Raw genomic sequence first — 24,835 nt, forward strand, 5'->3', positions numbered from 1 at the left:
TTATGTATTATTATTATTATTATTATTATTATTTAAGTCGAGTCTCAAGTCTTTTTTGATTTTGTGAACTTGAGTCCAAGTCATGTGACTCAAGTCCACACCTCTCTGGCTGACAGTCTGATTTTGTCACCTTTGCTGTTCCCTCCCTGCTTCCTTGCTAACCGTCTCCTGGCTGCAGCTTCATATTGAAGGGACAGACGTGGGGAGTGATTTCAATCTTCTCATCTAACTCTCAGCAAGAAATCGAAAAAGCATATTTCCCAAAATATCAAATCACTCCTTTAAAAGACAGAACACAGCGATAACATGCAGCTAAACAACTTATTTTATATGTGCATTTCCTCTTTATAGTTTTTTATCTTTGGTGTCATACGGTATAGAACAATGTCTTGTGGTAGATGTAATGAACTTGATTATTGATATTGTTTGCTTGCTCTGTGTATCATCCCAGCCGGTTAGACTTGTATCAGGTCATTAAATGGGCGTTATCAGTGGTTATCAGCCTCATAGTTGTGGGTCAGAAAGGGCCTGCTACACCTACTAGTAGGTTTTATAATCAATTCACATGGGTGATCCTCAAAAGAAGGAATAAAAGAAGACTTAATTATGTGGTTTTGTTTCCTAAACCTAAAGAGGTTGTAGTTTTGTTTTTGGTTAAACCTAAAACATATCGCTTCATTCAATTTTACATGTTAGAACATGTTGCTTTTAAGTTTTGCTTTCAATTTTACAATGTAGTAGGTGTAGCAGGCCCCTACTGACCCACATTTATGAGGCTTATAATGACTGATAACGCACATTCAATGAGCTGATAACAGTCAAATCGGTTGTTCTTTAGACCCGTCATCTCTGCATGTTCAGTGAGTTTTATTTAAAATACATATATTTTTAGTTTAACATTTTCTTTCAACAAGTGTTTTTGATCATCTTGTAAAGATGACAAAAAGTTCGCACTGGGCATTGCTGGATCAGCTCGTTTATCAAGTTGCCTTTGAGAGCAAACCCAGGCATGTAGTAGGATCAGCTGATAAAGCTTAACAGAGCAGCAGCACCAGTATCTGCTCATGAGTTTGAGAAGGTTGCAGAGATCCTATTACAACTGTGAAATAAAGCTTTTACAGCTTCTGTCTTCAAACTTTTTTACAGCCACCTGAGTGTTTGATACTCAAGAGACACATTTTGGATGGAGCATGACTGTAGTTTTGTCATCATTTGTTTTCATCATGCTGTACCAAATATAACACAATTACGCCATATTAGATTTAGGCAGTGGTTCTGGTTATTGTAATATCATGCCTCACTGCGAAATGTTTTTCGTCATATGAATTCTGTTTTGCGCTGGTCCAAACCAGACCAGGAAGTTATTTTGATCTGGCCGACAAGATGTCAGTAGATAAAATGTTTATTTTGTTCCAAGTATTTCCCACTGGGTTCTGATTACCTGATGATGAGGAGTTAAAAGTAAATGAAAATTATCAAATTCGATGTATTTACGTGGATCTATACGGACATGTATTCATACTGATCCAAATTGGGTTAAATATATATAAATAAACACACCCAGTTTTTAGCAGTAAAGGCTTTAAATCTTGTATTTTACAGTGATGCTGGCTTCAAATGTATTTAAGGAAGCATCAATGCTTTGGATTTGTGGATGCGCCACTTAAGAATAATACAGACATTAATGGGAATTAATTGCAACGTTCAAATCTCTTGCCTCTTTTGCGAGCCAACAGAAAAATAGCCCAATCTTTGGATTTGCTTAATTTAGAAAAAATACAAGTTTGAGATCATACTGGTAATATTAAATATTGCAGTACAGCATTTGAGTAAGAATAAGCCGGCAGCCGGTGCAGTTATAATGGAGAATAGATGGAGGATGGAGTAATTGGTGCAGAGATTTCTACGATGGTTACCGCTGACTCTAAATGGGATTTTTTTTTTTTTTTTTGTGGGTAGAGGATTGCTGCCGCTCTCCCTCAACTCCCAGGGGGATTGTCATTAATCAGATGTCACGGTGGAAACACTTTGTTCCACTTAACCGTGGGTGGAAAGACACCGACGACATCAGCCGTCTTTGGTGGGAGCACCGGTAAAAGTCGCTGGACGAGCCGAGATGTGCCATATGTCCATCAAATTTAATATGGAAAGGTATGACCGTAGAATATGTAGAAATGAAAATATATTTTGCTTCTGCAACATGCCGAGTTCTGCTGCATTTTGATCATACTATATAATAATGTAGTTTTCCCAAGAGCAACTCCATGTGAACTGGAGTTCATGACTAAAGTTTGGAGAAGAGATTAGACAAATTTACTTTCTGTACAAAAGACCTCACCTCACTCTCAACCCAAAGATAAAGCATACTCTGTTTGCCTTTGTAAGTGATATTAAGTAGAGCACAGACTGGGTTGTTTAAGCTGATCCTCAAACAAAAAAGCTTCAAGCTACTGTATCAGATTAGTTCAATCTTATTTGAGATATTGTGATATTGTAACAGATAACTTCCTCCACTGCTAGCCACTAAACTTTAAGCTGAGTGGTTTACCAGGTCGACTACAGTGTATATGTGTGTATGTGCAAACCCAACAACCGTGTGTGTGTATCTGTGTCAGAGATCGTTCTGCACTTATGTGGTTGGAGAATGGGGCAAATGGAGTCAGAGCCACAACTGTCGTCCCACCACTAATAGCTGCTGCAACATCAGCTGTCTGTTCAGCACTGTCTAATGCCTGGAGCAGGCAGGACCATGGACAGCTCCTCAACTGGGGCCTTTACTGTAGAGCAGGACAAATGCTGGAAAAACTGGACTAAGGACTATAGAATCTGCCTTCATAGTCAACGATTCAACTGTGATTTTGCATGTTGTGTCACATTAAAAGCCTGAAATATCAAAAACTAGGGTGTACACACTTACATATACATTTGAAGTATATTTACATCCATAATTTAGCGGTATGAATTATCTTTTTTATTTTCAAACTTACTATTATTATTATTTATTTTTTTAAAAAGCTGTTTTAGCATCTGACAACTTTTTTGTAATTTGGATTAACTGACCCTTTAAAAACTTCAGTTGCCATACCATGAACTACAAACTAGGGATGTCACGATACCAGACATTTAGTAGTCGTTACCAATACCAGCGAAATTCCACGATTCTCGATACCAATTCGATACCACGTTGAAAAACAAAAGTAAAACATTGATTCCCATGTACTTACAACATCCACTCCTTCATCACCGTTCGCATACTGTTTTTTGTTGGGAAGTTAAACAGGTCATAATTATCTCTTTATTATCTATTTTATATTGCTGTAAAAACATCTCCTTCAAACAATGATAACATTAAGAATTTACTTTCACCCATTACTCATTTTCACTGAATAGAGCCTGAACGCATCATAATGGCACCTCCTATTAATTAACTCTCATCCTGCCGATTTCAACGCGGATTTGTTGTTCACAACGTAGCATTATCAGCGATGCGTTAATGGTGAGTTTACTGCGTCACAAACAAATATTCTATCATCCCCCGGGACAACGGGACGCCGTTAGTTTTAAACCCTGACAGTACTTACGGTACTGTAGCAAAAGTACCGTCACGTTTTCTGAATTTTGGCATCGACTTGGTACCAAAGTATCGGTTCTCATGACGACAAACTGCATTATACTTTACGGCACTGACAATAATTGTTTAAAGCATGCCATAACATTTTTGATTGATTTCTCAGCTTCTATGGGAAGCCATTGGTTTCACATAATTTCAGTACGCTATAAAAATTAAAAGGTACCCTGTGGTGTTTTTGACTATTAGTAATGCTATAAAGCAATGGTTTTAAGAGTGGATGCCCATTTTTGTTTGTATCACGCACGTGCACGAGGATGCACATGAACAAGTAATAGGGCGACATGATACACAGCCATGCCGCCAGTTTCATGCTATTCCGCTGATCAACAGTTGGTGGCGGTAAAGTGTGAAGAAGCGTCTAGCAACAGGCCAGCAAAGGTAGCAAAGAAGACTTCCAAGCTGGCAAACATGGATGCAAACGTCCCTACCAACCCATAAACTGTGAAATAAGGCAACCCATTCGATTTTTTGTGGGCTGTCTAAATCAGAAAGCATGTGATTCAACAAGCCATTCAGATATGGCTCACCTTCCTCATTAGAGTATACCGCCTTTATACCTTTGCAAAGGCGCACCACATTTTTCTATCCGGCCAATCAGAACAGACTGGGCTTTATTGGGAGAGGGTCTTAAAGAGACGGGCGCTAAAACAGAGCGGATTTCAGACAGAGGGTCAATACAGGTATATTAAGACAGACAGAAAAATTTGGTTTTTGAACATTCAAGCATGTAAACTAGAATAGAATAGAAACCCAAAATACAAGTATGAACCTGGAAATAAGCATGATATGTCCCCTTTAAAATGTTTACAAAATCTGCTCTGCAAAGTGTTATGAGGAAAGAAATGCAGTAAAGGTTAACATTTAGGGGGATCTATTGGCAGTTTCTTTAGTGTCTAGTCACCTGATAATAACAATCGTTGTGTTTTCGTTACCTTAGAAGGAGCCGTTTATATCTACATAAGGTGCGGGTCCTCTCTCCACGGAGTCCACCACGTTGCACCGCCATGTTTCAATAGTAGCCCAGAACAGACAAACAAAACTCTGTTAACTTTTCGCGAGTGGGCCGGAGTCGATAACGTTACTCGGTCCCGTCGCCGCCGCTCTCTCTCTCTTGCTTCGCCACTCACTTCCCACGCACACGCACACTTTACGCACTGGCTCTGCTCTAAATGACACACGAGAGAGGATTTAGTTGGTTGCAATCTTCTCACCTCACCGCTAGATATCGCCAGATCCACCGCACTGGACTTCAAGGATACACACATATAGATTTTGGTGAGAACAGGACATCTTAACTTGCAGAGACCCTGCAGAGAATTTAGTTTGAATTAGGTTTCTATTTGTTTTCTGCAGGTTTGAGCAGGAACTGTTGCCTAAGCTGACTCAAGGAGCATTTTCAAAAATTACTGCAACTGTGGTAACATGTAGCTTTAGTATCACAAGTACATTTTCACAATGATGGATCACCCACCTCAAGCATATTTCAAGACCAAACCAATAACTGACTGGAGGGGGATAAAATCAATCTTAAAAAAAGACATATAGTTTGAAAATAGTTGGCGGTATTATAAGTATAAAAAAAATGTTAATGGACTAAAACATATCAAAACCACCAGTGTGAAAATGTACAGTAGATTGCAAGCCAGTTAACAACAATATAATGCATCCAAAAGAGGACGCACTTTGAAGGTTGATGCTAACTTTAAGGCATTGGCACTGTACATCCCCCACTTAAGGAATTGGTTATGAAAATGAGGGACGTTTTGGAGATTTATTGTGTAGCATTAGCAAGGTCTTCACTGCAGTATAAAAGATGATATATAACACAAGAGCTTGTCCTCTGAAGGGCTTAGTAGGTGTTTGCCTTCTCACGAGAGAAATGTGCGACTTCTATCCCACTTAATCTGCAGCCAAACATCAGCCTTCTTTTGGCACACTGTTGCGAGTCTCAAGAGCATTTCGAGATCAATCGTTATAATGCCGTTAATGCTGTGCGTTGCCTCCGATTTACAACATCTGCATGACTGCTTTATAATAGCCGAACAGTGAACTCACACACGGTGATTTCCTTTAACCTTTAAGGTTTGCGTGTGCCATTTTTTAATAGGAATGCAAATGCTATGCCACTCATGTTGTCTCTACAGGTGCCTCATTCATAAATCATAAATGTGTGGCTAATCTTGTTTGTGTTTCACATGTGTTTCCGTATGAGTGTGAGCACACACGCGCGTATTTCACACGCCACAAGACCGTTTTGAATAAATGCAAACTGTGGACGCAGATGGCAGTGGGTAACATCGATATAGTGAAGCATGAGTGGGAGTATGTGTGTCTGTGTGTGTGTGTGCATGCAAGCATGAATGAGTTGCATAACTAGCATCTCCAGGCATACATCACAGCCTTAAGCTCCGCAGTGTTCCAGACCTCTCATCTGAATCCTGAGGATTCAAAATCCCTCCAAAATTATTCATGTGGCAAAGAATTACCACACATAAAAACACACTTTGCACACTCTATTAAGTTAAAATAGTGTATAATACCCTAATAATTTGAGGAAACCCCCCTGTTGTTGGTGGATATGTAAATAAAGGTTTGAAAAAAAACGTCTGCATATGAAATATGTGACTCACTCCTGCAGATTTAATAATGTGGATCAACTGGAGCTTGAATGGAAACCCGGCCTACGCAGTCACAGATGTTTAATATTAACAACGTCTCGAGCCCAAAAGACTCTACATCAGGTCAATGTGGCGGCAACAAATTTATGCACATACAAAAATGTTCTTACCGGGAAGGAATCCCTGAGCAGAGAGTTGTTTTTTACCAAGAATGTTCAAAGACTCAAATCTGTGCACAAATAATAAAAAAAAAGCCTTCAGGGATATGTAGTTTCAAATTGTTGCTCACCTCTTCTCTTGAGCAAATATCAAACAGCTAGTGTTTTGTTTAAACGCCCTGGTTTCTCTGCATCCTGCTGTGTGTGTTTTAGTGTGCGTGAGTGCATGTGAACTCCAATCTAGAGTTTTTATGGAGGAGAGAAGACAAGAGGAGAGGCAGGGAGAGGCCGGCGTTATCGTCAGGAGAGATTAACTTCTCCTCCACGTAACACACATCCTCATTCACCTCACTCCTCGACCTCCTCTGTCGCTGCTCTCCTGCTTACTCGTCTGAGCTCTGCTTGGATTCTGTAATGTTTCTGCTTGTGTACGCGTTGTAAAACATACATACGGTTTTATACGGTGTTTGCTTTTTCGAGGCTCCGCAGATGCTCGGGGACGCACGTGACCGTACAGCGACAAAGCAGAGTGGATTTTCAGTTCAAGTTTTTAGGGTCTACATCTGAGGGCAAGTTGCCAAATAGCTTTTTCATTTTCTCAAGTAGGGGCATGTTTCACCAAAATTTACAACATGCAAGCTGCAATTTGCAACATGACTTCATTTCCTCTCTCATTCATTTGGACACTTTTCACTAATCAAAGCAAACAGCATAATTGCTCGACCAATGTATGACCGTGTGAGAGCCCTGTAGGATTCCAAAAAATTATCAATTTGCAAGCAAAAATCAATTGTAAAATGTGATGCTAGTAGGCATCTATAGACTGTGCAATAACAACAATCTTACAAGGTCACTGCATGTCACACTGTGCAAGATGGGTTTAATAGTCTTGATCGCAATCTGTGTCAATATTGTGCCATTAATCGTATCGCTGATGTAAAACCAGATGCGAGCAACTCGCGTCTTTCTTCTGCACTACTCTCCTGTTCGAAAAATGTAGAAAAACAAATTAAAGATTGTGAGGTGACCAGGGGAAAGAGGGCAACATAAAGAGTTTGCAAAGTGACTTTGGGGAGTAGATATGTTTTTAGCAGTAGCATCACGCTAGTTCAGCAGTGTATACGGTAAAAAGGAGGAGAACAATCCTGAGTGCCGTGTCTCCAAACTTCTACTTTAAACAAACCGGTAATAGTAATAACGCTATGCCGAAGAGTTGCTGTGTAGTTGGTTGCACCAACAATAAATCCAAAAACGCTGAGCTCCAATTTGCTCCCCCGCCATGTCCAAAAAAAAAATTATTATAGAGGGGCTTTACGGCTCCAAGCTATAGACCAAACCAACATCGCGTCATCGCCGAGGCTGCGCTCCCTTAACCAAGGGCTTTCACACTGAGATTTGAGGCACAAAAGATGCGTGAATATTCACTGTCAGTGTGGTAAATCGCTAAATGATGCTGGCAACCATTATGTTACTACTGATGGATAGCCAACGGTAGCTTGAGAAGGGAGGCTGCTGCAGTAAAGTCATATAGTATAACGGCATCAGAGTGTCGTCTCCAACTATATACACTAGGCCTAACAATAAATGAGATGTCTGGATAAGCAATATTGGGACGGGTTGGAGGGGGGGACGACTGAAGGGACATGAGGGCAATCAACTTGAACTTATTTAGGTATCGTGACCGCTTAGGTTCAAGCAAGGTCAGGAAGTAATTATTAGGCACGTGTATAAAACAAACGTTTAACAAGAGATAAATGCGTCAAAATTACAATCCAAACACACAACAAATTGCATTGATATCTTTATTTGTATTTCTATCCACCCTAAAAAAAGTGCAAGGCAGTTAAGTACCCATGTGTGCCGTGTGTCTGATGTATTCTGTGTCATTTCATGTCACATTCTGACTGGTTGGGTTTGCAGACGTGGGTCAAAGCAGCTGTCACATCGCTGGACTTAAATTTTGACGTCGCTCGTTTTTGGCGAACTGAAGCTGTAAATCGTCAGACTGTGGACCCGCAATGCAATCCAAGCACACCATTTTTTTTGGACAGCATTTCACCATGTTTCTTTTGTGATTTGGGCAACATTTTGACATTTGAAGCACAATTTGATAGTGAACAGGGAGAAACATAGAGCCGTATGTGAGCATATTAACTTTGACTGTGTGACTATACTGTATGTGACATGTAGAGTTGCTCCAGCTGTACTGTATACGGAGGGCCCTCCAAGGGGGAAAACACTTGGCCTCTCTTGAGAATACTCATGCCCCACGGGGAACATTAGGGCATGGGAATGTGCATAGTGAAGTGTGTGTGTGTGTGTGTGTGTGTGTGTGTGTGTGTGTGTGTGTGTGTGTGCGTGTGTGTGCGTGTGTGTGCGTGTGTGTGTGTGTGTGCGTGTGTGTGCATGTGTGTGCGTGTGTGTGTGTGTGTGTGTGTGTGCGCGCTGTATGTATATGCTGAGGGAGCAGGCAGCGAGAGTGAAACAGGGCTCCCGTGACGTGGGCAGCAAAGCTTCCAGTCACATCGATGACATAACACATTTGATGTGAACAGGACCTATTGTTCCCTCAGGCCACGCAGAGAGAGAATATCAGAGGGCTGGAGAATAAGTTCTGAGGAAGATCAGTGTAATGCTAATGAGGAGCCCAAGAGCTGGTTAGGGATTACATGTGCTTCGATGGACCTTCATGCTCACATAATGCTTGGATGGAACTCAGAATATACAACACACAAACACACACACAAATGTGCATATAAATGCTCGAGCACAAGCAAGAGATGCGCACAAATGTTTCTATATGTGCATACACACACACACAATACCCACAAATACGCACTCACGTGACCCAAATCTGGGGCAAAACACACTGCACAAGGTGCTAAATAATTTACGTCTGACCCCGTTGCACAGTTGCTAAAATGTACAGTACGCGAGAAATACACCGGCGGAGCTTTAGCAGTGGTTTCCTCACCACTGGTTTCTACGGGGGCGTTACAATCTAGATCTAAATATAGATCTTAAATTACAACTTCTGGATGTACTGTGTATCACATTACAAAAAAAAACAGGGCAAACTTCTGCATTGGTATACAACAGTACAAAATTAGCATTTTATAGTCATCAGCAGATGCTTCGAAATACTGCAGACCATCTTCTAACAAAGACAAAGCGCTGGGAGAGGGTTATGTTAGTGTTGGCCTCTTTCCATCAGCTGCCAGTGGATGTTAGAATTCATTAGAATGTTTTTTTTTGGTTCTTATCTATCAGGCACTAGACACTGAAGTCCCTGAGTACATTTCTTAATTGACTTAAAGTCTCTCAGGTCGGCTAATCAGTGACTGCTGGATGTTCCTCTCTGCTTTGCATAAAATGAATATGAAGCATTTGCTAAACTTTGGAAAAGTTTCCACTCTCGATATCAAAGTAGATCACGAATATTAGTCACTCGTTGTATTCCTTAACATATATATATATTGCTCTCTTGGTGATGTCATTTCAGTTGTTGCTCTTGCATTTGTTACAGTAATACCTGACATTTTGCACTAAATACTTCTATTGTGAAGCTCTTTTTAAACTTTTGTTTTGAAAAGCGATCCAAAAATAGATCACTGCTTCCTTTACGTATTTAACTTCTATTTAGTATCAGACAACGTATGATGTCTTATGAAAAGTTATTCCTCTTTTTTCCGTGCTTTTTCCTATGAATGTCCAGCAACACGTGACACACGTGTCAATTTTCAGTTCCAGTCTTTTCAAAATAAACTTCCGTCTTCACGGAAACTACTTGGTCAGGTTTGGGAAAAGTTTGTGGCTTGGGTTGAAATAACTACAGACGTGGTGTAACTTAAGTACGGAAGTTAGGTGACAAATAAATCAACGTTGACTTCTCATTTCACACAAGGTACTGACAGCGGAGTCCAGTGTTTTTTAACCCACCCGTCCACCCGACCTCCTCCGTACACGTTCCGTTTTTCGCTCTTTATACTTCCTGGTTCACAATAACATGGATTACATACAAATTGATTTTGTGGGATATATATAGGAATTACAGTGCATTACCTTTCATAGGTATAGCTCCGAACGGTGTATGAGAACAGCCTGTAGTATTGCACAAGCTACCAAATGGTTCCTCTTGCGAGCAGAGCAACAATGCAGCTGCAGTGCAACATAGGAAAAAAAAAAAAAAAAGACTCGGGATTGCTACCGTGACTATCGCTATATAGCCTTTGAACAAAAAGTGCAAAAAGAACCACCAGTTTGATCGCTCACAGACTTCTGTCTCACCAAGCTCAAAGATGTCTGGAGAACGTCCCGTCGAAAAAATTGGACTTTGGAATTTACTACTTCTTGACGACAAACAATTCACATCATTTAAGGTTTTACTGTAAAAAACAACAGATGTGCTTTTTTTAACCGCTATTTGTGCTTGAAATTCAATGATACAAATGTGGGGAATTGTATAATGGCTCCTCTAACGCTGCACGGCAGACGCACGTGACCGAGCTTTAGGTCTCAAGTGAGCAGGACTCAGTGGCACGGAGCAATAGGTGACAGTTACAGGAGCACAGGTCCTGTCATGTCATCTGTATCCGAACAGGCTGGTCCGTCTGACATTGTGTCCTCCTCCCTCTCTCTCTCTCTCTGTATCTCTCCATCCTCTCTCCCTCCTTCCCTCCATTTAGTTGCCCTTGGTGCTCAGTCCACCAAAGGCTCCTGTCCTATGTTTAATCATTCAAGCCATTCCAGACTGACTGACTGACTGACTTGGGGGGCTGAACGAAAGAGAAGAGAAGAGAAGAGAATAAAAGGGTTGAGTGAAGGAAAATGTGGAGAAAGACAGAGGCACAAGACAGGTGTAATTTAGGTAATCAAGTAGTTATTTAGAGGAACAGAGACTGAGAGGAAAGCGTGTGATCTCGGGTGAAAGGAAGACAAAGGGGGAAGAGAAGGGAGAACCTAAAAAAAGTACAGGAGACAGTGGGAGACAATTAGTGCTGCGGAACAAACAGGCCTTTTATCAGCATGTGTCTTTGCTAAAGGGCTCAACCCAGCCTGGCGGTGCAATGGCGAAATTATGGAGTGATACAAAACCAAACAGGCCACAAAATGACGCTTTTTGAAAAGGCACTTTGGTCTGCTACACTATTCTACACGTTAGGGCTGGAGAAAATCAAATATCATGTTATTTTTGACTAAATACCTCGATAGCGATATGACCATTGGTGCTTTCACAAAATATTTACACAATGACATTTTTGAAAAATAATCATCAGTAATGTGGATGTAATGACGGAGTGGATAAAGGCAAATAAAAAATTATATCACCTTGCTTTAATGCACTTAATGTAGCCTTTAAAACCAAAGACAACTCTTATGCGATATTCCAATATTTAGATATACAAAATCTAAGATGATATCTGGTCGCATATCACAATATCAATATAATATCAATATATATTGCCCAGCCCTTCGACTCGTATGCCAAAACTATAAACACTTTAAAACTTGGCCTTTTAGTGATGTCATCCAGAGGACTCTGTAATCTTGTCCTTACGTGATACTCGATAAAGCAGACTGTTCTCATACACTGTTCGTAGCTATACCTACGAAAAGTAATTCACTGTAATTCGTATGTATCCCACAAAATTAATTTGTATGTAATCCACGTAATGACAAACGCCGCGTAGGGAGGGGGTCGGGGTGGATGGTTTGGTCAAAACACACCAGATTTTGCCCAGGAAACCGCTGTTTGTGAGTCACGTAGCTTCCGTACTTTGGTTACGTCACTTCTGTATTTCAACCCAAACATTGACTTAATTCTTCGGTGTCCTCCGGTGTCCTCCGGTGCTCCTAATGGCATCTGCAAGATTTCACAGACCGGAGGAAAACAACCAATCAGAGCCGAGCTGGAGCATTGCCGTCTCTGAGCAGCTGTCAATCACTCTAAAACTCTGATCAAACGGTCAAACTAGGCAACGCTGATCAAATATGAATCAATATTCTGTTACTGTAATGCCTATTTTCTCGCCTCAAATGTTTTCAGAAACATCTTGTAGCGTTCTGTTTAGCTGTAAAATGAGAAAGTTTGTGACCCGGAAGCCAAGTTGAGATCAGTTGAGGAAATACCAAGCACCGCCCACCAGCCGGAGCAAACTTTCTTATTTACAGCTAAACAGTAAACTACAAGATGTTTCTGAAAACATTTGAGGTGAGAAATAGGCATTAACGTAACCTAATATTAATTCATATTTAATCAGCGCTGCCTAGTCTGACTGTTTGATCTGAGTTTGCGAGTGATTGGCAGCTGCCTCCGTTGAATGAACAGCCAATAGGAACGCTCTCGCTCTCAGAAATGACCCGTGATTGACCAAAGTCTCCCGTCTCGGGCTAGATTTTTTTAAAGCCTGAAAACAGAGCCATGATGAGGTGCAGAAGTCGAACAATAAGCTGAAAGGATATTATGGAATTTTTGTCCAATGATGCCAAAAACATTCTGCCTACTGCAGCTTTAAAGTAACGCTACTTCCACAATATTTTCCTAAACCTAACCAAGTAGTTCATTCCTTCATTACCCATAACCGCTTATCCAATTTCGGGGTCGTGGGGGGCGGGGCTGGAGACGATCCCAGCTGACATTGGGCGAAGGCGGGGTACACTCTGGACAGGTCGCCAGACTATCACAGGGCTGACACACAGAGTTAGACAATCATTCACGCTCACATTCACACCTACGGGCAATTTAGAGTCCAACCAAATAGTTTTGTTGCCTAAACCTAACCAAGTTGTTTCCTGTGAAAACGTAAGCTTGATTTGAAAAGACTGTATGTATGTAACGAGCGGAAATTGACACGTTGCTGGACATTCGTAGGAAACGCACAAAAAAATGAGGAATAACTTTTTGTAAGATATCATACGAACCGTTGTATGAGGATACGTTGGATAAAGGGATGTAGATGGTAGATGAAGCAGAAATACATGTGGTGAAGCCTGACAGGAAAATATCTAAAAATACATTTGTTGTACATACATCGTATAAAAATCGCATACGAATATTATCCGATTAATTAACCAGGTCAATCAGTGCTTAAATACCCATCTGCACCCGTGTATTTCATGAAATGGGGGAATCATTTGGAAAGGAGCAAGTACACCACCTGCATGACAAGATAAATTAAGTGCTGCTCCTATTCTTTTTTTTTATTAAACTGTATTTGTACTTCAATCAGACATCCATTTACCGCCTACACTCCCTCTCTTCCACCTCTCACTTCCCTTGCATGCCCCACCCTCCTCCTTTTGCTTCTTCCCCTCTGCAGTGCTCTGTGTCTTTCCTTTAATATAACTTCTGTGTATCTTGAAAAGCTGCCAGGAAATGTGCGGAGGAAAAATGTTCCTTTATTGTTTCCCTCTCTGCTTCCCCCGCTGGCTAAATGACATCAACACGTGTATGCGAGCAATCAATACGGCACTCAGTCATATTCGAGGCATGTGTTCGCATTCGGAGCTGCACGCGTTGCGTGTACACATACACACACACACACACACACACACACACACACACAAACACAACGGGGGTGGTGGGGGTGAGGGGAGGGGATGATGGGGTTGCTATAGAAACTGTTCTCTTTCAGGTATGGATCGTCGGGATGATAAAAAAGTAGCAATGAAGTATCACATCTAACATATCTGATGCCCTTTGAATTATGTGAATGTAAGCCGGCGTACAAGCAGCGCAAACAAAAGCTGATTTATTTGCTGTTTAAACCTGCAGGATGAATGAAGTACACCAAAAGATGCACAGTCAGTCGACTCGTGTGATGTGTAGTAGAGTACAGTAAGTGTCCGCATGGATACACACTGTTAATAATACAGTGAAGATGTGGGGGAGTGTGTATGAAGGCATGAAATCCGGAGTAAAATGTGGAAATGTGCAATTATCGATGTGTAAAACTGTACAACTCTCTGTCTCCACATGTTATGTGCATGTGTACATTGTGTGTTTGATATGTGCTGCCACACCCCTACCAGGCTGTCTCTGTTCAGGGATTATTGCAGTGCCTGTACGTCCTGAGGAACATTTTTGATTAGTCAAGGAGGGTGTCTTTTTTGGCTGCCAGACTCACTGATAATCTCAGGAGAGGAGCAAAGGAAATCAGCCATGAGACTGAAAACACAAGTTTCATTCCCTCCACTCCCCCCCACTCCCTATCTTCTTTCCTCTCTCTCTCTCTCTCCTTCTCGCCCTCTGGCATCCAACTGAACGTCAAGCTGGCACAGCCAGGCGGTCTGCCGCATGGAGATGAAGAAGTGGAAGAAGAATGGTGCAAGAGGAGCGCGATTAGGGGGAGTATATGAGATTTTCCCCCCATCAATTCTGATTTTTATACCTTCAAGTGGCAAAAAGAGGGTAGATAGAGAGGGAGAGAGAGAGACTGTCTCTCCTCTGCCATATATCTCCTGTGGTCTCTCACCCACCCACACAGCCATACATTCAAACATATGCACGGTGCAGGCATATGAACCACGTACATGTATAGTAACACACCCACATCCAACAGTGAAAGCACCTGCTGAGTGACTGGCAGTGTAGCGATAGCTTTGATTTCTCTCTTATTTCAACAACTGACCTGATAAAACCAAAACTTCCATTCTACTCACCAAGAGGTCTCATATAAAGCTCTGTGTTACAAAACGGGGACGTTTTTCTTACCATGAAAGGATTACAGGGAGACATGAGAAGAAGCGTCGGTGAAGTTTTTCTTTTGTTGCCGAAGTGTTTTATACTTAACTGCCAACAAAACGTTAGCATAACCTCGCTCAGGTGTTTTACTTGTTATCCATATATGTTCAAGCTTTAAGTAGTAAAGGCTTTATAGCTTTGCAGCTCTAAACGGCAGGTTAACACATCCGGTTTCCACGAAAAAGCAATATGTTTTACCCAGTGGGCTTCCTCCGGGTCCGAAAAGTGAAGCCAATGAGAAAGTGCCTTAAACTTGCATTCTTTCTACTAGCCAGCAGGGGGCGACTCCTCTGGTTGCAAAAAAATAAAAAAGTCTATGAGAAAATGAGCCTACTTCTCACTTAATTTATTACCTCAGCAAACATGAGTTTATGATCTCAATCGCTAGTTTCAAGTCTTCTTCAATACAGCATGATGTTCATTTAGTAATTTATGGTCCCATTTAGAGTCAAACAGACCATAAAGCAGGGTATGCTTTAGGGCGTGGCTATACCTTGTGATTGACGTGTTGTTGAAGTTGTAACAACTTACAACTTAACTCTTTCACAGAGTGTGTTTTTCAGTTCATGAAAGTTAATTGTAATGTTTTGGTCACCTAAAAATGTCTTCTTCAGCGTTTCAGCTCCACCCACTCGTGTCACTTCTGGTTGCAAAAACCAAGATGGCGCGGCCAATACGCCAGTCTCGAGGCTTCAAAACTGTAGTCCGCAAACCAATGGGTGACGTCACGGTGCTAGGTTCCCACTTCTTATATTCTTATACATGTATACAATCTATAGTTTTACGTTTACAGAAGCAGCAACTGTATGTTTTCGGAACAAATATAAAAGACACAACAGTTAGTATTGGCAGCAACATGGCAAGGGAAGGATCCAAAACCTTACGATTGAAAATGTGAAGTTGGTGTATTTGTTATCTAAATAGGGAATACGGTGTTTGATGTATTTTTTGCGTGGAATAATTCTTAATATTTAGCTAATATAAAGTGGGTTGACAAAATATTACAAACACCTCTTAATATAACGCGATACAATCCAACAGCGGCCACAAACTACGGCCTCCAAATGGAAAGTTGATTCAATATCTCTCTAAAACAGTTTCAACAAAAAACTGAACATGAAGGTATATAGGAATTAGTTTTAGCTACTGTAGGTGTATCTAATAAACTAGCAAATGAGTGTATAGAATACCATCTTCTCATGCACACACACACATTTAGCAACACACTTTGCCTCATGAGGATAAATAACTTGGAGAGCAAAGTGTCAATCAGCCAGGAGTGGGTTAATATTCATCACCAACACCTGGCAACCCCTCAGCAGGCAGGAACCAGGAAAGGCTCAGGTTACAGGAGCTGATAACGTCAAAGCACACACACACACACACACACACACAAAATCAATTTGTTTGACAAAGCACCACACGTTTTGTCTCTCTCTCTCCCGGTGTGTCTAAGTGCTCGTGTGAACATGTGTCTTGCATATGCCTGTTTTACAAATAATAACGCTTGCGTGTGCACAAGATTAGATTCATAATTTGACAGCAAGTCAGAAAGGCAGCTGCTATCCATCTCTGGAAAATCCATGCACACACACACACACACACACACACACACACACACACACACAGGCATCCTCACATGCACATACTAACCTTTCCAAAGCCACAAACACACCATCATTAGACCCATACACCGTAACCCCACCCCCCACACCGTTCAACACACGCCACACACACACACACCCACACATCTCCAAACAGGTGTCCCTGCTACAGTCAAAAAGAGACACAAGAGGAGCTGCTTTTTCTTTTTTCCCCTCGTTAAGTCCCGGAAGAGACAAAATGTACAAATCCTCCTCTCCTTTTTCCACCTCTCTGTGGACGTCTGTCTCCTCCTGCAGCAGCAGCAGCTGCACAGACAGGTTTTCCCCAGCTGCTTGGCGATGCTAACCCTGTGTACTATATATAGGACTCAACAGAGCTAAATCAAACACACCCGGGCCAATGATGCAGAGACGAGAGAGATATACAGCGGCCGTCCAAGAGGAAGTGGCCATAAAGGATTGGTTATTTACCGTTTGTGTCGGCTAGCACAGGAGCATCTTGACTGAGGTGTCGCTTACTCCTTCTTCCTCCTTGCTCTGATCTCCTCCCTTCTTCCCTGCTCTCTCTGGGTGGGGAATTGTCAAACGGCTGCAGCAGCATCAGCATCAGCATCAGCAGCAGCAGCAGCATCAGTAGCAGCTCCGGGGCCTGCGTGTCTCTCTCTCTCTCTCTCTCTCTTCCTCTCCTTCCTCCGCCCCCTCCCCAACACACACACTCTCTTTCCTATATCCTCCCTTTTCCTCTCACTCTCTCTCTCTCCCCACCCCCGAAGACCCTCCTCCTTAACACCCTTCCTCCATCATTTTCTCCTTTTCTCTTACGCTCTCTCTCTCTCTGTCTCTCCTCTCTCTCCTCCTCCTCTGCTCAATTTCCCCCCCTTTCTTTCTCGCCGTACGCGTGTGCACCGAGCTGCGGAAATCCACTCTGTTGAATTAATCAGCCAGCTCCACTGCTATACAACCATCAGCTACATCAGGAGAGGTATCGTTTGGCAAATAGGAAAACAGACATCTTGAAGTCTGGGATACAAATAAGGATGGTTTATTTGGAGAGCTGCCCCATACAACCACAGTCTGGACCTTCCTTTTCTGCCCGCCTGCCAAATAAGAGTGAAATGACAGCAGCCCTGCACGATGCTGGCTGCTGCTGTCGGATAGATCCTCCCCTCCTTCTCCTCTCCTCTGCTCCCTCTGTCTTAAGCCGTGACACTAATTGAACAGGCTCTTGATTGATGCCACTTGTATTTTCACTAACATACACACACATCTAATAGTGTTCTTAATGGTGTTAAAGAAACAGGGTGGAACATTTTTTGGGGGGATCTATTAGCAGAAATGGAAAGTAATATGAATAACTACTACTCAGTTGGTTGCAATCTGCAACCACACCACTAGATGTCGCCAAGTCCTACACGCTCAACCTTTAATAAATAGGGTGTAGTTAAAGCCATACCCTATTTATTAAGTGGCAAGTTTTCAATCACTGTGAAAAGGCCTGTCGTGAGATTATTGAAAAAAGGGCAAATTTGTGTACAATGTTGAGAAAAAAAATAGTAATAAAAGTGTATTTCACAGCTATGTGAGTCTGTACTTAAGCAAAGAACGTATATTGCCAAGAAGTGAAAGTCAATTGTTCTTTCCATTGCAAAATCAGCGCCCAGCTTCTGCCATTTTGGACTGAAAGCGACTACCAGATGCCAGTGAAACATCCGCCTTAAAAGTGCCGCACAAAAATAAAACAGAATTATTTCTATTCTGTTGTCACATTCTACCGAAATGGCTTGTGTTGAACAATAAAATATGCTAAATATTAATTAATAATAAGTGTTTCAGTCCAAAATGACGGCTTTGCTTCTATACTCTGTGACTTAGGTACAGCGGTGCTTTGAGCTAAATGCTTACATCAGAATGCTAAGATGCTTACAATGACAACGCTAACATGCTGATGTTTAGCAGGTGTAGCATACAGTAGCACTAAAAAACACAAAGTACAACTGAGGCTGACGGGAATGTCATTGGCTTTGCAGATAATTGGTCTTACGCCAATGATATATTGACCTGATGGTGGCGCTAGATGAAAAGTTAGGGAATCACCGTGTTGTTACAAATCATGCTGAAAGTATCCATCCAATCATTGTCGAGATATATCCCTCAAAACCAAAATATGTGAACCTCACGCTGGTGCTAAAGGAAAGGTCGACGGATTACCGAAGTCAGTAGGATTCATCCTCTGGGGACGATGAATGTCTGTACAAAATTCCACAGCAATCCATCCAATAGTTATGTATATACTTCAATCAACAGACTAACAGACTGACATTACCACCCATAGATCCATGCCATGCTAGAATGACTAATAAAAACCTATTGTAGCCACAGCCTTCTTTTTCTTCCTTATGGAGGACACTACAAACATTTTACAGCCACCTTTCAAGGCTACAGGGGGGTGAAATTACTTGCATCGTTTCTGTTATTTTACTCCAGGCTTATAGGACTCCTACTGAGATACTCCGATTTTATTGAAGTGCTTTAATATAAAGTTTCCTGAAGACACTACCCCAAACTTAAATTCCACATGCATAACTTGCGGGGCTCAATTTTTATCCCCATGCGACCGATTATTCCATTTTCGGTCCGTTCCAACTCTAATCCTCAACAGTTTCACAGCTTTTAGCCTTTAACTACAACACAGAACACACTTGCTATCACACTGCCTACACTTCCTTGTCACAATGAGTAATTATATCATATTGACATCAGCTTATGTGTGGGGGCTCATGCGTGTCCATGCATGTGTGAGTGTGAGTGTGGGTATACCACAGTTAGCCCCTAAAATTATTTAATCCGGTTAAGGGGATTTTCAATTAATCCAGGAGGGCCCTACATTTTGACAGTGCCGTATTTTTAGCACATTTTTCCTCCTGATGCAACAGAATGTATTTTCCCTTTTGCAGTTTTCTAAAGCTAATATGATTCAGTGCTCTCACAAGATGGGATGGCAAATTTGTTTCGGACACTTGCGTCAGTGTATGCTCTGAAATCAAGCCAAATGCTGGACATTTATGTAACTATTGGTCTCTGTAACCATTATTCACAGATTTGTTTTACTGCCATTTTCTATAGCCAGCTCCAAACTCAAAGAAGGACGAAGGCAGCAGTTGCCTAGGAAGCAGCACTGTGAGGTACATTCATAATTGTGGTTTATGCCAATTATGAGTCATAGTAAATCTATGAAAATATAGGCCGTAAATGACTTAATATAGTCATAATGAGTAGTACTGTTCGGTTGGAATTAAAAGTTAAGTGTACAGTTGTGGTAGATGTGAAAACACACGGTTTGAAATGGGATTATTTGAACAACAGGATCAGCAAGGAGCCTAGAGTACAGTAGATCAGACTGTAGCAGCTTCTGGGTGTGGCTGTTGGTTTGGATGCTTCCTAACTAGGGCTGTCAATCGATTAAAATATTGAATCGCGATTAATCACATGATTGTCCATAGTTAATCGTGATAAATCCCAAATTAATCGCACATTTTTTATCTGTTCAAAATGTACCTTAAAGGGAGATTTGTCAAGTATTTAATACTCTTATCAACATGGGAGTGGGCAAAAATGCTCATTTATACAAATGTATGCATATGTTTATTATTGGAAATCAATTAATAACACAAAACAATGACAAATATTGTCTAGAAACCCTCGCAGGTACTGCATTTAGCATAAAAAAAATCTAATTGCATGTGATTATCATAAAGTGGGCATGTCTGTAAAGGGGAGACTCGTGGGTACACATAGAACCCATTTCCATTCACTTATCTTGAGGTCAAGGGACTAGTATGGCTAGTATGACATGGTTGGTACTAATTCCTTAGGTTTTCTAGTTTCATGTGATACCAGTATCTTCACTCTAGCTTAAAAACTGAGCAAACTAAAAATCACAAGTTGTGGTAATGAGTTATAGAAATTAGTGGCGTTAAAACAAATTTGCGTTAACCCAAGTTTTACGTTAACTTTGACAGCCCTATTCCGAAGTAATAACAATCATAGGGGAAAAAACTTAAATGACATTGGTTTTTATCATTTAAGTATTATACACTCACTACCAGGAAGGAAGTATAACTCATTTCAAAATTTGTGTCTAGAATGAACTCTCAGAAAATGTCTGAAATTTGATTACAGGCTGGCATGGCCCTCCCTGATATACATCAGATTTGCTTGAAGCTGCACAGGCCAGATCAGTGGCCTCAGTAGACCTGGGTGACCCACTAAGGAGGTTAGGACAGGAAGTGTGTGTGTGTCTGTGTGTATGTTTGGGGGGAGGGGAGGGGGGCCTGAGAGAAATATAAAAAGCAAGAAAGAGGCTCAGAGCTTCAACAGACTCTACAGACAACACGTTCTCATCCCAACTCATCACATACGGCCGCTTCGTCACTTTAGGTTTAGACAACAAATCACTTAGTTAGGTTTAGGAAAAAAATTAATGGTTAGGCTTAAAACTACTACGTTTGTAAAGTGAAAATGAAACTGAACGTTGTGAACATGGGACACAAATGAACAGCTGACTGTAACATGAAAGTGAAAATTATCACACGAGACACGAGCAGCGATCTCCTGGATGAAAGCCTTGTGTTTGTTGGATCCATCCACCTCCCCTCCTTCCCGCCCAGGTGTGTGTCTTTTTGCTCTTTAAACTACGTCACCACGGTCACTTCCGGCCCACTTTCTCTGAACGTTTACTGTTGCCGCGGATGGGGTTTACATTGTAGTTAATGGAAAGCCCGCTGCGTCTCATACTGGTGCTAACGGGTGCCTTGTGCGGCGGTATCACTCGCCGACGACGGCCAGGACAAAGCCTCGGTATTTGACGCCCTGTGTTTCCGATTGTAGTCCAAGTAGTATAGAGTGGTACAGGAATGAGTCATAAAACCCAGAAATGAGTTAGAAGTTTAGCACTTCCGGTTCCCTCCTCTGGAGGTAAATGGGTTTTTAGTTAGAAGCCTGAAATAAGGTCTGTGGTTAACACAAGCTGAAGACATTTTAACGTTTTGTTCGACGACATAAAATAAATCAATACATACCACACATGTGTGTATACTCACGCTCATGTGACCGTGGTGTAGTACATTAGATTTTTACTTCTGGCGATGCATTCACGCTTCAAAAATCATAAAAGTGGCGTTCATTTGTGAAGATTATCTTGAACGTGTGTTTGCCACAGAGTTTATTTTCTGCAATAATCCAAAACCCAATGGAAAAATCCCATTGGCTTTTTGTCGAGGGAGCACCAGGGAGATGCTAACTTCCTGGTTGGCCTACAAAAATACGTCATCCCTGCACCACTCTATTGACCAATCACGTTTCAGCGGGCTGCACCTGTTGTATGCAGGTAAACAGAATACGTGTGGAGAGCAAAAGAGGCGGAACACATTGACCGAAATGCAATCCAGGAACCCAACAGCTATCGTTTAAGACGACGAAAAAAACTTGAATATGCTTCCCTCTATTCTGACCATTTCTTCTAAAGGGTAAAGCTTATTGTGCTTGGCCTTAGCTCTCAGTAGTTTTACTTAAGTAACAAGACAAGGAATGGAATGGGAAATGGACCGGGGAAAAGAGGATAATGTCGTTATATAGAGACAGCTCGAGCCATCTGAAAGAACACTGTCTGAGATAAACTCAATTAAGAAAAGAATAGAAACTTCAGCTTAAACACACCCTGTCTAATACCAGCTGTTAAAGCAGCCCCGTGAGTCAAAACAATGTGAATTTTCTGAATATCCTGTGGGTGGTGGAAACATTATTACCAGCTGATTTGTGTTACATTACACCAGACTATTATTAACCCTGGTTTGTCTGCGCATCTTTGATTAGAGGGAGTTAAAATGTGGATTACTGGGTCAGCTGAGACAACACGGCTATTAGGAGGTTATTGATTAGGCGTTGTTCCTCTTTCGCGGTGGGACAGCCCATATCATCATGAGGACTATCATCTGAGTGGGCCAGCTGCTAGCAGTACACAACCGTTGCCATAGGGATGGTGTCCAGGGAGACAGCTGTGGCCTTTTAGCAGCAGCCACACAGCACACAGAAGGTCATTCCTCACCTAAGGTACCTTTCTCCGACTGTCCATCACAGATTGTTTCCAGGCAACCGGTCTAAAGCTTGTTTGTTTGGTTTTCTAGGAAGCAGTCCACCCTCTCAGTATTTTTCTTTTCTTGCCATTTCGGTAGCAAAATAACAAAATGAAGTGCCTCCTGAAATTCATTGTCAACAATATAACAAAGGATTAAATGCAACAAGCACAAAGCGGTGAACTTTAGGTGTTTACTCTAGCTGCTCTCACACCCTAACTGTACCTAAATATACAACATAAATAAAGTGAAAAGAGGGCCCCAGTCTCATTTATCTAGGTGTGGTCACTCTTTTCACATTAAATACTCAACTACACTGTCTGTGCTAGGATGAGAACCATGTACACTCAACCAAAATGTGCCTTTTGGGCACTGTACACAAACTGGGATGTTACGATTTGAGTTAGTTATGAAACGTAAGATTACTTAAAGGTAGGGTAGGTAATGTTGAAAAACTAGCAAGAGTACACTAGATTTTAAAAACGATCCAACCGAAAAACCGAGCCCAGTGTTGCCAAAGAAAGTAGCAAGCAGCAGTAGCTCCAAAAGTCGCTAAATCTAGCGAGAAAATCGCCAATTTGGCAACGCTGACAGTCTGTCGCTTAAGGCCTTCATCCAAAGCCACTCCCCTAAAATGATCATCACATATGCCGGATTTTTTTTTCTTTTTTTGTCAAAGCATTTGATTTATGAGAATTTAAACAGATATAAAAATATATATATTTGAACAACACTGCCAACCATACCTTTAAACCTGTCTATTTACACAACCAGCAGATACGGAGCAACATTGGCATTCATTTCATGTCATCTTCCTGGCCACCTGGCGAATGTGAGACCAATAGCAGAAGTCATGTGATCCATTGTTAATATAAAAATAGTGATTATAATTTAATATTATATGTAATTTGTAAAGTTCTTACTTTGCTTTTTCTTCTACAGATAAAAACCCATGTCATCAGAACTAAAAAGTTAAAAGGTGTGTTAATCTCACAGTAACTTTGAGCATATGGCTGCTAGTACATTTTATGCACCCGCCATCACCCTGTGCAACAGAGCTAGCAGCAAGCCATGTCATGCTGCTAATATGTCACCAAATATGTGATCTGTTTCACAATGACAACTGATACATTGTGCAGTAAAAGCATCGAATAGAGTTGATATTAAAGAGCCTTGAAGCCATCCATTTAAACCATAACTAACTAGCTGGCTAATCATGTGTGGTGTGTGTGTGCAAGTGTGTGTGTTTTGTACTAGCGTATCTCTTAATCTCATATCTTCAATCTAATGAGGGTTTTTGTCTGGATCTCTACATTCAGCTGTGATTTTGATCATTATCAAGAGCTGTTTATAAAAATAGATAGCTATATTTCCTTCCCCTAATAAAAAAATGAATAGAAAGAAAATTCATTTAGCATTAAAGTCAAAATTGATGGATGTGATCGAGCACCATCTTTTCTATTCTTTCACTCAGTGTAAGCCCACAGTATATCTGCATGAGCAAACCCACTCTCATGACTGAGCTTCTCTTGGTCTAACTGATCCATAGCTGAGTCTGTCTTTGCATGAATGACCATGATGCAGTCTGTGATAGTGTAGCTGTCAGCAGTGACAGCGAAAACACTGCCGGGCACCCAGCTGGACAACCTCCAACAGTGTATAAAAAAAACACACAAACACACACTCATACATAATTACATAACATTATTGACTTATGTTGCTGACTAATGCATGTTAAATACGGTGACAGACTTGGTTTGTGCCAATGTTTTGGCTGTGAAGATGGACAAAATCCCCCACTGGGCAGGTTGTCCTAAATTTCGCTATTCGAACAGAAAGGTGTTAAAGGTGCAGCGTTTAGGATCTGGCGGCATCTAGTGGTGTGGCTGCAAATTGCAACCGACTGAAATTTCTTCCGTGTGCCAAGCGTGTAGGAGAACTATGGTGGCC

General features: G+C 41.3%; 1 protein-coding gene across 9 annotated transcripts in view; it reads right to left on the minus strand.

The window, feature by feature from the left end:
• The window catches only part of si:ch73-287m6.1 (RIMS-binding protein 2), an 85,740-nt gene that overhangs the window by 44,390 nt on the left and 16,515 nt on the right, over positions 1-24,835 (minus strand). The window contains exon 1 of one of the 9 annotated variants that reach the window (XM_037752951.1): positions 17,226-17,445. The exons of the other annotated variants lie outside the window; for them this stretch is intronic. The gene's annotated coding sequence lies outside the window, so the exon portion shown is untranslated. Of the gene's footprint in view, positions 1-17,225; positions 17,446-24,835 lie in introns of those variants that run through there. 9 annotated transcript variants of the gene reach the window in all.

This window comes from Sebastes umbrosus, chromosome 19 (genome assembly GCF_015220745.1).
Source record: "Sebastes umbrosus isolate fSebUmb1 chromosome 19, fSebUmb1.pri, whole genome shotgun sequence".
Taxonomy (NCBI): Eukaryota; Metazoa; Chordata; class Actinopteri; order Perciformes; family Sebastidae; genus Sebastes; species Sebastes umbrosus.